Source organism: Delphinapterus leucas, chromosome 20, assembly GCF_059928025.1.
Source record: "Delphinapterus leucas isolate spDelLeu-1000000601 "Yukka" chromosome 20, BTC_Dleu_Yukka2, whole genome shotgun sequence".
NCBI lineage: Eukaryota > Metazoa > Chordata > Mammalia > Artiodactyla > Monodontidae > Delphinapterus > Delphinapterus leucas.
In genome coordinates, this window is record NC_143148.1 from 16,866,796 (window position 1) to 16,882,969 (window position 16,174).

Sequence of the window (16,174 nt, forward strand, 5' to 3'; positions counted from 1 at the left end):
TCTTATTTATCTAACATTCATAATTCCCTTTCCAGGGGATTTTTTTTTTTAGTTTTCAGTTTTTCAAAGATTTTTGTAACATGGTAGGCACAGTTGATTCATAATATGCATTTGATAATACCAATAATTGAGGATCTTATGAACCTTTGTAAATTTATTTTTTAATTTCTTTACTTAGTTTGCTTTGTTTCCTTTTTTGGTTGGTTATCTGTGTGCCACTCAGTCCTTGAAAAGAGATTTTACTGGGCTCCCCAATATCCTTGGATGAAAGTGCCTCTCTTTTCTAGAGATTATATAGTTTTATTTTCAGACAAGATCTGGGATTACTACCACTCTGGAGCCACTTTAAACTAAATCCAAGACATAAAGTCCCTGCTCAGTCCTTCCAGAAAATCTTATATAGGAATTCCTCATTGTTGCTGCTTTTCCTCATGAGCTTCTTGGAAGAATTATGAAGCCTTCCCATTATGGGTCCTCAGATGTCTGGGACATAAATTAAGTTCATGGGGAAGGGGGGTTAACATTAAAGGACTAGATGTGACTGGGGGCAGAGGTGAGAAGCTATTTCAATAGCTTCTATTTCAGTAGCTATTTATGACCAGTGCTTAAGGAACATTACTTCAAAGCTGAACCCCTAAGATGTGAGTGCTCTATGATTTGCATTTTTAACAGAAAGGATAGAGGCACTCTGATGAATAGCAAGACTAAGAAAAAGAAATCCAGGGGCAGATGGACTGGGGACTCGGGCATAAGTAAACCAGTTTTAAACAAATACGCCAGTCACTTGAGAAAGAAAATAGGGCCAAGAGAGATCAATAAGGAGACAGGAAAATACTTTACATGCCATACTGAACCCTCCCCCTTCCACTAGCCCTGAGCTGCCTTCGTTCCCTTTTCTATTAGGCAATATTTACAATAAATGATTTTGCTATTGTAATTTATCTGTTCAAGGGCGCATTTTAGAATATGAACTGGGAGGGACTTCCCTGGTGGCACAGTGGTTAAGAATCCGCCTGCCAATGCAGGGGACAAGGGTTCCATCCCTGGTCCGGGAAGATCCCACATGCTGTGGAGCATCTAAGCCCATGCGCCACAACTACTAAGCCTGCGCTCTACAGCCCATGAGCCACAACTACTGAGCCCATGTGCCACAACTACTGAAGCCCTTGTGCCTAGAGCCCATGCTCCGCAACAAGAGAAGCCACAGCAATGAGAAGCCTGCACACCACAGCGAAGAGTAGCCCCCGCTCACTGCAACTAGAGAAAGCCCGCACGCAGCAATGAAGACCCAATGCTGCCAATAAATATATAAAATTTATTTTTTTAAAAAAAGAATATGAACTGGGAGAAGAAAAGCCAGTTCATGTTGATGCTGAAACTGTTCCAAGACTCAGGGTGATAAGGAAGTTTCGAACTCTAAGCTTCCAGAGACATCAAAAAAAATTATATGTATTTGCCATAGGGAGAAACTCCTGCTGAGACCTCTGCTAGAAATCTTTGTCCTTGTTCCTGGCTCATTCTCCATCTATCACTTTGTAATAAGCCTACACATCCCACTATGGACCAAAGTTTTAAATCCAAGAGCCTAGTCCTAGTTCTCCTGTCACTGTTTTGAAGACCTATCCATTCCCAGTCTGGCCTAAGCCTGACCCTGGAATGCCCAATGTAGAACCTGTGCAGAGCCTCCAACAATACGTTTGTGTTCTCTCCTTCTGTCCAAGAGGACCTCTGATATCCCACATCTCTGATTATTTATGTGACTAGTATCAGGTAACACCAGACACTTCAGTATGAAGTGTCAGGTGTGCATATGTTTGACAATAGTATAAAGACTTTGCTTGATAGGTTGGCTGGGTTCCCTGAGGAAAACTAAGGATGGGTATCAAGGGCACTGTCTGGGTATGATGGGGAGGAGGGTGCCCATCTCACTTCCTTTCCTCCCTCTTAGATTATGGAGGAATTGGAATAAGTCTTGCTTTAGCTCCATAAGAAGGGGTTTCATTTAGACTTTAAGGCTGAGAATACCCTCGGGGGCTTACTAGGTAGAGAGCTCAAGTTTTTCCTATTGATTTTGCATGATTTCTCAAAAAAAAATGGCTCATGGGAGGTGAAGTCCAATATGTATGTTAGTCTGGGAAAGTATGTGGATGGAAGTAAAGTGTCACTGTTCTTTTTACAAAACTTCAATAAACACTATTGCAAAATTTAGAAAAAGAAAATTTTAACTCATTCTATTTACCCATAGAAAGTGACTTATCATGCTAATCTATTGAGAGAAAGGTATCATTTATTTTAAAATACAGATTTATTTTACGTGTACGCTCATATTCTTTTTCACTCAATCCATTGTGAATGTCTTACAATACTAACAACATACAACCTACATTATCATTAGAATGTCCACAGTTCCATATCAGGAATCATAACAGTAATAGATTTAAGTGCCCTCCCCTTGATGAACATCTGCTTTGTGCTCAAGTTTTTACTTAAATTTGTGAAGAATATCCTTGTACATACATCATTGCATATGTACTTGGTTTTTTTAAGTGGTAAATCCCTAGATTCTATGCTACTGGTCAAAGAATTTACCTGTCTCTAGGCTTCTTTAATACATACCAACAGAGTGCCTCTATGAAGGCTATTCTATTCCATGTTTTGGCCTTAGGAGGAAGTCTGGAGCTTTTTAGAATCTAGTTCCAAGATTTCAGGTAACTGGTGAAGGGACCTACCTGCTTCTGGAACCCCTTTTCAGTGTATTCTCTTCCATCCAAACTGTCGGAGGGAAAGAGCATGTGGGGCTCTGGGCTACCTGTACTGAGTGGGGATTTAGGACCACAAACAGAAATAAGGGTGTTTCCTGTGAGCTGCCAGTGGGTCCCTGTCATTTAAGAAATGCTTCTGAAGGCAATACTAAAGGCATGAAAGATTCCTCTGGTGCATCTTTTGAGGCTGTAGTGATCTGTACCTACTAGGGGGGACCGAGGCATCTTTTGGTTCAGCACATTCCCTAAGTGCGGAAAAGGACACAACGACATTGTCAGAAAGAAGTTGAGCATAATGTTCTTCATCAGTGCCCTTGAGAAGCTGCCCTGGTCCAAGTTTTAGAGGACCCCCAGTTTGGTTCCACTGTCAGTGGATCCTGCCAATTTAAACTCAGTCCTATTTCCAGAACCCTCTCTGCCACAGCACCTTCGTCAGTGTTCAGTGAAGGAGGAATCCCAGTAACATTCTTTTATCTGTCTTATGTCCTCTGTGACAGACATAAAGTTGATACTCAGTAAATGTTATATGTACCCTGCTCTGATGGTTAATTTTATGTGTCAACTTGGTTGCGCTATGGTGCCCAGATTTTCGGTCAAACACTAGTCTGGATGTTGCTGTGAAGATATTTTTTAGATGAGATTAACATATAACATTAAATCTGTAGACTTTGAGTAAAGCAGATTACCCTCTATAATGTGGGTGGGCCTCATCCAACCAGTCAAAGATCCAAAGAGAAAAAGACTGAGATACCCTGAGGAAGAAGGAGTTCTGCCTTCAGACTCAAACTGCAACATCAACTCTTCCCTGGGTCTCCAGCCTGCTGGCAAGAATTAAGGCTTGCCATCCCCCCCAGTTGTGTAACTCAGTCCATTAAAATAAGTATCTCTATCTCTGTCTATCTAACTAAGTATCTACCTATCTGATCTACACACACACACACACACACACACACACACACACACAGACACACAGACACACAAACACGCACACCCCTTATTGGTTCTGTTTTCACTGGAGAATCCTGACAAACACAGCTGCCATCTCAGTGAGCTTATTCTATGGAGTGTCACCATGCTCTACTGATAATTCAAGCTTTACTACTCTGGGTCATCACTATTAGAAAATTCTTTCTTAAGAATAACCTTTATTGACCCCGAGACAATAATATCCATAGGAACACATGTGCTTCCTGCCATTATCCCTTCTCTCTCTTTAATCAACATTTTTTTCTGCCTTTACTAGATCTTTTCCATCATCTTTCAGATCTGCTTAGCTATCTAGAATAGTTCACCTTTTAAAAACCCTCTCTTTTCCCAAAACCCCCTCCAGCAAGTACACCACTTCTATTCTCAGTAGAAAACCTTCTTGGAAATTTTTTCTATATTAATTTTCTTTAATTTTCACTCCACAATCTCTCCATAACTGTGTCCTATCAGAGAACATTCCTATTATTTTCCTGAGACTGCTGTTCTGTAGGTCAAAGTGATCTCTACATTGCTAAATCTGAGTCCCACTTCTGTCACTATGTTCCTTGACCTGTTAGCATTTGACACAATTGACAACTTCCTCATTCTTCAGTCTCTTCTCTTGATTCTATGACACTACATTTTTCTTAATTTTTATTTTAATGGCTGCTGCTTCTTAGTTTCTTTGGCTTGTTCTTCTCTCCTTTGATCTCTAAATGTTAAAGGGACCCAAGACCATATTTGGCCTCCATTTCCACGTTTCCTACATGTTTTCTTTTGCATTTCCATGTGTTTATAACTCATCCTTTAAAAAAAAGACTCCCAAGTCTATCTATAACCCAGCCTTGCCTCTCCCTGGAACTCTCTATCCATACATCCAGCTCTTTACCTCCCAGCTCATTTTGGTTGTTCATTGTCAACTCAAACTCCACATGCTTCATGGGGCCCACACAGACATCTTGATTTTCTCCTTATTCTCCTCCTCTTTCAAGCCCCCACACTTAGCAAATGGAATCGCCATCCACCCACCAGACAAAGCTGAACATCCAGACATTTTCCTGTATCCCTCTTTTGTCCTCACTTACCCTCCCTGCACATTCATTCCAGCAGACAGTGTTGTTTTCAATGCTGCCTCAAAGTGATGGGGCCTCAGCCTTCATTTATTTGCATCCAGTTCTCACATGAAGCACTGCAAGGACTGCTTAACCAGTCCTGTGCTTTCACGCTTGCATCCATATAGTCCATTCTCTATACAGAAATTAGATGATTTCTAAACTACATAAATAGAATTCCATTTTGTAACATCTTTTAATATCTTCTGATCTCCCAAAGAATATAATCCAAATTCTTTATGTTGGCTTATACAGGCCTACCTGACTTGGCTCTGCCTCCTTCCATGCTTCTCCTTGCTCACAAGGACACACATGTTAATTCAGTGACCTGCCTTCTCTACCTCTCATAAGCCACATTTATGCATGTTTAAGCCTTTAAACAAGCCTTTTGCCTGGAGGCTCCTCCTCATGACCTCACTACTGTTCTATCTTGTCTTCTAGATCCTTGCTCTATTGTCACCTTCTCAAATGGGTCGTTCCTCACCACTCTCTCTGCAGGTGCCATCTAGTCCCTCTGTACACCATCCTATTTTAATTATTCACCCAACACTCATCAATTTTTGTTACTCCTATGGTAATTCACTATGGTTTGTTTATTATTTGTCAGCAAGCACTTGATTGAAACTTACTGAAAGAATACAGGTCTCTTTTCACCAATGCACCTCCAACATGAAGATCAGTACTAGGGTATTGAAGGTACTTTATAAGTAAGAAAGGAAGGGAGGGAGGGAGGGAGGGAGGGAGGGAGGGAGGGAGGGAGGGAGGGAGGGAGGAAGGGAGGAAGGAAGGAAGGAAGGAAAGAAAGAAAGGCATCTTATATGCTTCTTCATTTTCCAGTCTATCCAATCTTCCCATCCTCCCTACCCTAATCTACTTTAAGATTCTATAGATTTGTCTATTTTCAGAATTTCATATAAATGCAATCATTTATTTTCCCTTTGTCCCCATACTGTTGATCCCTTTTAGCAATTTTGCCCTTCCTCCCCCTTGTGCCTTCTGATAACCACTATTCTGTTCTCAAAGTATCTATGTATTTGTTTTTGTTTGATTTGATTTGTTCATTTATTATGTTTTTGTTTGTTTATTAGTTTTTTTATTCCACATAGGAGTGAAGTCATACAGTATTTGTCTTTCTCTGTCTGACTTATTTCACTTAGCATAATACCCTCAAGGTCCATCCATGTTGTCCCAAATGGGAAGATCTCATCTTTTTATGGCTGAGTAGTATGAATATTCCATTGTGTGCGTGTATCTCACATCTTCATTATCCATTCATCCTTTGATGGGCACTTAGGTTGTTTCCATGTCTTGGCTATTGTAAATAATGCTGCAATGAACATGGGGGTTCGCATATCTTTTTTGATTAGTGTTCTCACATTCTTTGGATAAATACCCATAAATGACATAGATGGTTCATATGGTAGTATTCTTAATTTTTTCTGAGGAATCTCCATACTGTTTTCTATAGTGGCTGCACCAATTTACATTTCTACAAACAGTGCAGAAGGGTTCCCTTTTCTCCACATTCTCTCCAGTACTTGTCATTTCTTGTCTGTTTGGTAATAGCCATCCTGACAGATGTGAAGTGACATCTCATTGTGGTTTTGATTTGCATTTCCCTGGTGATTAGCGATGCTGAGCATCTTTTCATGTGCCTGTTGGCCATCTGTATGTCTTCTTTGGAAAAATGTCAAATCAACTCGTCTGCCCATTTTTTGAGTTGTTTGTTTTTGTTGTTGTTTTTGAGTTATATGAGTTATTTATATATTTTGGATATTAACCCCTTATTGGATATATCATTTGCAAGTATCTTCTCCCATTTGGTAGGTTGTCTTTTAGTTTTATTGATGGCTTCTTTGCTGTGAGAAAGCTTTTTAGTTTGATGTAGTCTCAACTGTTTATTTGTTTGCTTTTATTTCCCTTGCCTGAGGAAACATATACAAAAAATATTGCTAATAACAATGTAAAAAAGGATATTGCCTATGTTTCCTTCTAGAAATTTTATGGTTTCAGGTCTTACATTGAAGTCTTTAATCCATGTTGAATTTATTTTTTATATGGTGTGAGAAAGTAGTCCAGTTTGATTCTCTTGCATGTAGCTGTCCAGTTTTCCTAACACCGCTCATTGAAGAGTCTATCTTTCCCCCATTTTATATTCCTGCCTCCTTTGTCATTCATTAATTGCCCTTATAAGTGTGGGTTCATTTCCAGGCTCTCTATCTTGTTTCATTGATCTCTGTGTCTGTTTTTGTGCCAGTATCATACTGTTTAGATTACTGTAGTTCTGTGGTATAGTTTGATATCAGAAAGTTTGATACCTCTAGCTTTGTGAGTTCTTTTGTGTTTCCATACAAATTTCATTTTTTAAAACATTTATTTATTTGGTTGCATGGGGTCTTAGTTGCATCTCCAGGGCTCCTTAGTTGAGGCTCACCAGATCCTTAGTTGTGGCACGTAGGCTCCTTAGTTGTGGCATGCGAACTCTTAGTTGTTAACGGCATGCACGTGGGATCTAGTTCCCTGACCAGGGATTGAACCCGGACCCCCTGCATTGGGAGCGCAGAGTCTTAACTGCTCTGCCACCAGCGAAGTCCCCATACAAATTTTAGACTATTTTGTTCTAGTTCTGTGAAAAATGCCATTGGTATTTTGATAGGGATTGCATTATATCTTATATTGCCTTGTGTAGTATGGAAATTTTAACAATATTAATTCTTCCAATCCATGAGCACAATATATCTTTCCATATGCATTGTCAACCTAAACTTCTTTCGTCGGTGTCTTTTTTTTTTTTTAACATCTTTATGGGGGTATAATTGCTTTACAATGGTGTGCCAGTTTCTGCTTTATAACAAAGTGAATATATGTGTAACAAATTATACATATACATATGTTCCCATATGTCTTCCCTCTTGCGTCTCCCTCCCTCCCACTCTCCCTATCCCACCCCTCCAGGCTGTCACAAAGCACTCGTCGGTGTCTTATTGTTTTCTGAGTACATGTATTTTACCTCCTTAGCTAGATTTATTCCCAGGTATTTTATTCTTTTTGATGTGATTGTGAATGGGACTGCTTTTTAATTTCTCTTTCTGATAGTTCATTATCAGTATATTGAAACACAACAGATTTCTATATATTAATTTTGTGTCCTGCAACTTTACCAAATTAATTGAGGAGTTCTAGTAGCTTTTTGGTGGCATATTTAGGATTTTCTATGTATTATGTAGTATTGTGTCATCTGCAGACAGTGACAATTTTACTTCTTCGTTTTCAATTTGGATGCCTTTTATTTATTTTTCTTGTCTGACTGTTATGGCTAGAAATTTCAATACTATGTTGAATAAAAGTGGTGAGAGTGGGCATCCTTGTCTTGTTCCAGGTCTTAGAGGAAATGCTTTCAGCTTTTCACTGTTGAGTATGATGTTAGCTGTGGACTTTTCATATATGGCCTTTATAATGTCAAGGTATGTTCCCTCTGTGCCCACTTTGTTGAGAGTTTTTATCATAAATTGATGTTGAATTTTGTCAAAAGCTTTTTCTGCATCTACTGAGATGATCATATGGTTTTTATTCTTCAGTTTGCTAATGTGTTTTATCACATTGATTGATATGTGGGTATTGAACCATCCTTGCATCCCTGGGATAAATTCCAGTGATCATGGTGTACGATCCTTTAATATACTGTTGGATTCCATTTGCTAATATTTTGTGGAGGATTTTTGCATATGTGTTTGTCAATGATATTGGCCTGTTATTTTCTTTTTTTGTGATATCTTTGTCTAGTTTTGGTATCAGGGTGATGCTGGTGTCATAGGAGTTTGGGAGTGTTCCACCCTCTGAAATTTTCTGGAATAGTTTAAGAAGGATAGGTGTTATCTGTCTTCTAAATTTTTGGTAGAATTCAACTGTGAAGCCATCTGGACCTGAACTTTTGTTTGTTGGGAGTTGTTTTATTACTGATTCAGTTTCATTACTGGTAATTGGTTCTTTCATATTTTCTATTTCTTCCTGATCCAGTCTTGGGAGATTGTATGTTTGTAGGAATTTGTCCATTTCTTCTAGGTTATCCATTTTACTGGCATATAATTTTAGTATCTAAATATATAAATATATATAAATGTAGTAATCTCTTATGATCCTTTGTATTTCTGTGGTATCATTTGTAACTTCTCCTCTTTCACATCAGATTTCATTTATTTGTGCCCTCTCTCATTTTTTCTTGATGATACTGGCTAAGGGTTTACCATTTTTGTTATCTTTTCAAAGAATCAGCTCTTAGTTACAATGATGTATTCTATTGTGGGTTTTTTAGTCCCTATTTCATTTATTTCTGCTCTGAGAGGTATGATTTCTTTCCTTCTTTAATCTTGTGTTTTGTCTGTTCTTCTTTTTCTAATTCCACTAGGTGTAAGGTTAGGTGGTTTATTTGAGATTTTTCTTGTGTCCTGATGTAAGTTTGTGTCATTATAAACTTCCCTCTTGGAACTCCTTTTGCTGTGTCTCATAGATTTTGTGTTTTCATTTTCTTTGTGTCCAGGTATTTTTTTAGTTCCTTTTTGATTTCTTCAGTGACCCATAGGTTGTTAGTAGCATACTTTTTAGCCTCCATGTGTTTGTGGTTTTTGCAGGGGGTTTTTAGTTATGGTTGATTTCTAGTCTCATAGCATTGTGGTCAGAAAAGATGCTTGATATGATTTCAGTTTTCTTAAATGTACCAATGCTTGTTTTGTGGCCTAGAATGTGATCTACCCTGGAGAATGTTCCATGGGCACTTGAAAAGAATTTATATTCTGTTGCTTTTGGATGGAATGTTCTACATATAGCTATTACATTCACCTGATCTAACATGTCATTTAAGGCCAGTGTTTCCTTACTGATTTTCTATCTGGGTGGTCTGTCCATTGATATAAGTGGGGTGTTAAAGTCCCCTACTAGTATTGTGTCTAGTTATGTCTAGTTATGTCCTTATGTCTGTTAATATTTGCTTTATGTATTTGGATGCTCCTATGTTGTGTGAATATATATTTACAATTGTTATGGCTTCTTCTTGGATTGATCCCTTGATCATTATGGAATATCCTCTTTGTCTTTGTATGGTCTTTGTTTTAAAGTCTATTTTCTGATATAAGTATTGACATAGTACTATCTGATATAAGTATTGCTACCCTGGCTTTCTTTTAATTTCCATTTGCATGGAATACCTTTTTCTATGCCCTTTCAGTCTGTGTGTGTCTTAGGTCTGAAGTGAGTCTCTTCTTGGCAGCTTATATACGGGTCATGCAGCCACTCTATGTCTTTTGATGGGGACATTTAGTCCATTTACATTTAAAGTAATTATTGATAGGTATGTACTTATAACCATTTTTAATTGTTTTTTGGGTTCTTTTTGCAGTTATTTTTGTTCCTTTCTTCTTCGTTCTCTTCCCTTGTGCTTTAATGACCATCTCTAGTGTTATGTTTGAATTCCTTTCTTTTTTTCTGTATTATCGGTTATAGATTTTTGGCTTGTGGTTACTGTGATGTTTACATATAACAATTTATATCCGTATCTTTATCTGTAACTAGATAGCAATATAGATATGTAATTATTTTAAGTTGCTGATGTCTTAAGTTCAAATGTACTTTAACAAACCTGCATTTTTACTCTCCCCACCACTTTTAAGTAATTAATTTATTTTTGGCTCTGTTGGGTCTTCATTTCTGTGCAAGGGCTTTCTCTAGTTGTGGCGAGCGGGGGCCACTCTTCATCGCGGTGTGCAGGCCTCTCACTATCGCGGCCTCTCTTGTTGTGGAGCACAGGCTCCAGACGCGCAGGCTCAGTAGATGTGGCTCATGGGCCTAGTTGCTCCGCGGCATGTGGGATCTTCCCAGACCAGGGCTCGAACCCATGTCCCCTGCATTAACAGGCAGATTCTCATCCACTGCGCCACCAGGGAAGCCCTCCCCACCACTTTTAATGTTTTGACATCATATTTTACATCTTTTTGTGTTTTTTTTGTATCCCTTAACTACTTATTCTGGATATAGATTATTTTACTACTTTTGTCTTTAACCTTCCTACTAGCTTTATAAGTGGTTGATTTACTACCTTTTCTATATATTTGCCTTTACAATGAGATTTTTCCTTTTATAATTTTCATGTTTCTAGTTGTGGCCATTTCTTTTTTAGTTAGAGAAGTCCCTTTAACATTTCTTGTAAAGCTGGTTTGGTGGTGCTGAACACTTTTAGCATTTGCTTCTCTGTAAAACTTTTGATCTTTCCATCAAATATGAATGAAGTCCTTGCTGGGCAGAGTATTCCTGGTTGTAGGTTTTCCCCTTTCATCATTTTAACTATATCATGCCATTCTCTTCTTGTCTGCAGAATTTCTGCTGAAAAGTCAAATGTTAGCATTATGGGAGTTCCCTGTAACTTGTTGCTTTTCCCTTACTGCTTTTAATATTCTCTCTTTATCTTTAATTTTTGCCATTTTAGTTACAGTGTGTCTTGGTTTGGTCCTCTTTGGGTTGATCCTTTTTGGGACTCTCTATGCTACCTGGACCTGGATGTCTGTTTCCTTTTCCAGGTTAGGGAAGTTTTCGACTATGATATCTTCACATATGTTCTATGCCCCTTTCTCTCTCTCTTCTCCTTCTGGGACCCCTATAATGAGAACGTTAGTATGCTTGATGTTGTTCAAGAGGTCTCTTAAATTGTCCTCATTTCTTCTTATTCTCTTTTCTTTTTCTGTTCAGCTTCAGTGATTTCCACTACTCTGTCTTCCAGCTCACTGATCCATTTCTCTGTATCATTTAATCTAATGTTTCTTCCTTCTAGTGTATTTTTCATATCACTTATTGTATTCTTCATCTCTGCTTGGTTCTTATTTATATTTTCTAACTCATTAAAACCTTCTAACTTCTCACTCTGTTCATCCAATCTTTTCCCAAGTTCTTTAAACATATTTACCATCATTACCTTGAATTCTCTATGGGGTAGATTGCATATCTCCACTTCTTCTTCTAGGGTTTTACCTTGTTCCTTCTATCATTTTGCTTTTTGTTTTCTACATAACTTAAAGAAAACAAAGATGTAGCTCTTTTATTCCTAACTTCCTGCATTACTGTATTCTTTTGTGTTTGGTCTGTTTTTTGTAGTGAAACATCTAAATTCTTTTCTCATTTTCTGTTGTATATATTTTATAGCTGTTTCTTTGTGGTTACCATGGGATTACATTTAACATACTAAAGTCATTACATTCTAATTTGAATTTATCCAGCTTAACCAATAACATACAAAAACTCTGCTGTTTTACAACTCCGTCCCCAACCCTGGTGTTTGATATCATAAAATTATATCTTTTAGATTGTGTGACTAAAAATATAAACTAATAATTCTTTAAAGTGCATTAGTATCTTATGATATGTAGGATACAAACTGCAGAGTTACAAACCAAAGTTACAATCGTACTAGTTTTAGACTAATAATTTTAAAAAGTAATGTAGAAATCAAAAAGTGGAGTTAGAAACTGGTGTTACAATAATACTAGATTTTATAATTTCCCACGTATTTACCTTTATTAAGATCTTTACTCCTTCATGTGTCTTCAAGTTACTGTGTAGTTTCCCTTTATTTCAGGACTGCAGGACTCCCTTGAGCATTTCACACAGGACAGCTCTAGTGGTGACAAACTGCCACAGCTTTTATTTATGTAGGAATGTCTTAATTTCTTGGCTCCAAGCTTTGCCAGATAGAGGATTCTTGGTTGATGGTGTGAGTGTTTGTTTTGTTGGTGGTGGTGGTTTGTTTCAGCATTTTAATGTATTGGCCCACTGCCTCCTGGCCCTCAAAGTTTCTAATGAGAAATAGGCTGATGATATTAATGTTGATCCCTTGCATGTGATAAGTTGCTACTCTCTTACTACTTTCAAAACTCTCTCTTTTGTCTTTGTCTTTCAAATTTTGATTATATTGTGTCTTGCAGTGGGTCTCCTTGCAGTCATCTTACTTGGAGTTTGTTGAACTTCTGAGATATTTATAATTATGCCTTTCATCAAATTAGGAAAGATTTCAGCCACGTTTCTTCAAATATTCTCTCTTCCCCTTTCTCTCTCTCCTTTTCTGGCAGTCCTGTAATGTGTATTAGTCTTCTACATGGTATCTAGCAGTTCTCTTTGGCTCTGTTTTTTATTTCTTTCTCTCTTTTGTTTTATTTTGTTGTTGTTGTTGTTGAACACTGGACATTTAAATCTAATAATGTGGTAATTCTGGAAATCAGACTCTTCCCTTTTTCCAGGGCTTGCTATTTTTGCTTATTTTATTTTCATTTTGTAGGCTAACTCTGTGGGAAGGATCACCTGAGGTTTAAACTTTCAGTCTTCTCAGGTGTTTTCTGGGCCTGCACCTTTCCCTCATCACTTTCTAATTTTTCTCATATTTGCAAGTTGCTTTTCACTGTCCTAGTCCTTGATTTCTAGCTCCCAAAGTGGGAAAATGAGAAAACTGAAGGGAGGAAAAAAAAGGGTTCTAGCCCTTTAAATCCTCCCAGAAGTCACATCAGCCAGAGTGGGAGGGGAGGTGCAAGAACAGTGCACCTCACAGCCCTCAGTTGTCTGCTCCTCTCTAATCAAGAACAGAAATCAAAGAACAGATCCCTGATGTTTCGAGGACAGGGTTCTTTTTGCCCTGGTTCGCACAAGCTATACACAGCTTGCTCCAGGAACACATGCACAGTGGTCTGTCACAGGGCTGGAGGTGGAGGACTGGTAGCTGCTACTGTGCTAAGGGCTGAAATTGACTAACATTAACCACAATTTACTGCCCAAGTCTTCTTATGGAATTTGACTGCAGTAGACTACAGAGTTCCAAAATACTTACATTAGATAGATTCTGCTGAAATTGTTGTCTATGTGAGGAGAGAAAATCCTGGTGCTTCCTACTCTATCTACACCTACATAAGCTCTTTTTAAAAACGGCATCATTAATTCATATTTTCTACTTGAAAAATTATTTTCCTTTACTTCCTGACTCAATATTTGTTCCACCACCTTCTTGGCACCCTCACCTTCTCTCCTTTTCCCCATTTTGTCTACCATGTTTTACATAGTATTTAATTTAGTTTTTTTTTTTTCATTTTTCCTGCCTGTCGTTCTCAAATGGAATGTACGTATCATGAGGGCAGGTTTCTTTGTGTCTCTTCTTTCCTTTGTCTCCCATACACTGATGATAGTGCCCAAAAATCCATTATTTGCTCACTGAACATTGGTTAGAGCAGTGAATAAACATGACAACAACCTCCCTTCCTGTTCATTTTCACCATTCTGGAAAATCCTTCCAAATGTCCTCTTTACCACTTTCTTCTGGTGGGTTTTGCCTCAGTGTGTTAAGAATAAAAAAGGCACACGTTTTAAAGAGAAATCCTCAAGTGTGGTAAAACTTGTAGGATAGCACAGGCTCTTACTTCTCATACTATTACTCCTCAGACATCAGTTTCTTATCCTCAAAGTTCCTCAAGATATTAACTTTTTTCACTTCTCACAGTGTGCTTTCCCATGGGTATTTCTGCCACTATCTTTGAATGAATTCTTAATTATGAGTAATGACTCTCAGGAATTTAAATAATTTACAAGTGTGTTTCAGTGATACTCTCACTCTGCATGCAGTTACTACTGTTGTGAAATTACAGGTGAAGCGATAATCACTTCTTAGTAAAGAATTGAGACCCTGAAGTCACAAATATTTGTCTCAGGTTTCAGAGGCCCCTTTGGCACACTTGCAGGGGTCGTGACAGCTTCTTTCCCAGCAGGAAATGACATTGTGTAAGTGGCTTTCCTTTCCAGATTCCTAAAAGAAATTGAATGTGTTTTAGGATGAGTATCTGGATAAAATAATGTTGCTTGCTGGGTTGGACACATCACTGATTATACCAACAGGACAGACGTTTTCTGAGGCAACCAGAGGCAGAGTGCCACCCATGTTCACCAGCTTCAGAGCCTCTGAAAGTCCTCCCCTCCCCTCCATCTTTCCATCCCTGCTGGAGACTTTTCTCACTTATCCCTAACAAAACATACTGAAATTTACAAAACTGCCAAATAAAAATTGTCACTAGCCATCTGCCTCTACAAGGATTAGATTACTAGCCACTGCAGTTGCTGACTTTCGACACACCTTGAGAAGAGTTCAGAGCAGAGATCAGGAATGAGGCACTCTGTGCTCTAGGAAAAACTGGCAGAACAGGCCTTTAGATAGTTAGATATTTTCAGGAGAAGGTTTTATCAGCTCAATTTCTTACATCTTCTCATATCTAGAAAAGGACTAAAATCATTAATGGAGACACTGCTCCTCAGGACTAGTGGCAACATTCTGCAAAAATGTGTGCTTGGTTGCATGTATCTCTCTTCACCAAAACCACATATATACTGACTCACACACACACGCGCGCACGCGTGCACACATACCTCTTTGGAGCAGTTCCTCAGAGCTATCTGAGCCGCTGTGTCCCAGGCTAAAGTCCTCATTTTGCCCCGAATAAAACTTAGGTCACAACTCTCTGTTGTGCATTTTTTTTTGGTCCACAGGACCAACTCTAAGGCTTCAATCTCCATGTATTTGAAGAGTAGCTAGATATCATATGTTTCCTCTTAGATACAGATACACACTTTCTGAGTCATAGTTTGGTGTGGTGTATCCAATTAGGTTTGTAACTTTTGGAGCATCTGAAATCTTTAAAGTTATCTGTGACAGGTGGCGGATAAATCTGTGTACTTCCCCTTTAAGAAGGTGCGAGGCCCGGCCCCTTCCTAAGAGCCTCAGGCCATCATTTCCTAGCACCCCACCCAGGGTTCCCTGAAGGCTTTCCGGTTCTTGGCCAGGCTGCCTGCAGGGGAGAAACTACACTACCCAGAAGTCTGTGCTGGGAGGAAGCAGTAAGAATTGGGCCAATAGGGACGGTAAAACGGGCGTTTCCTGTGTTGTTGGCTTGGACTTCCGGCGTCCTGGGGGCGTTAGTTCTTTTGAAACGTGTTTCTTTTGTGTTCACAGGCTTTCCTTGCCCGCGACCTTTCAGAACTTCCCAGAGAATCACCATAAAGAGGTGGGAACCATCTCTGCGCCTTCTAAGACCTTGTTGGGGGGGGGTGGTTAGAGGGAGCCCACAGGACCCGTTGCGGTTGCCGCCCCTCTTGGTCCCGCTCACACAGGGAATTAGAGGCCATGGTGTAGGCACATGGTGAGGACCCGCTGATAGGTATTATGAGCACTGTCATCTGTTCCCCCCCTTTCATTGCCAGAATGCTTGCATGTCTCTTAGGCCACACGGCCTTGGCATCGTTTTATGTCTTTTGTGAATGATTTCA

General features: G+C 38.9%; 1 protein-coding gene across 1 annotated transcript in view; it reads left to right on the forward strand.

Moving 5' to 3' along the window:
* The window catches only part of ZNF599 (zinc finger protein 599), a 65,843-nt gene that overhangs the window by 38,907 nt on the left and 10,762 nt on the right, over window positions 1-16,174 (forward strand). The window contains exon 5 of the mRNA XM_089902932.1: window positions 15,861-15,912. The gene's annotated coding sequence lies outside the window, so the exon portion shown is untranslated. The remainder of the gene's footprint in view (window positions 1-15,860; window positions 15,913-16,174) is intronic.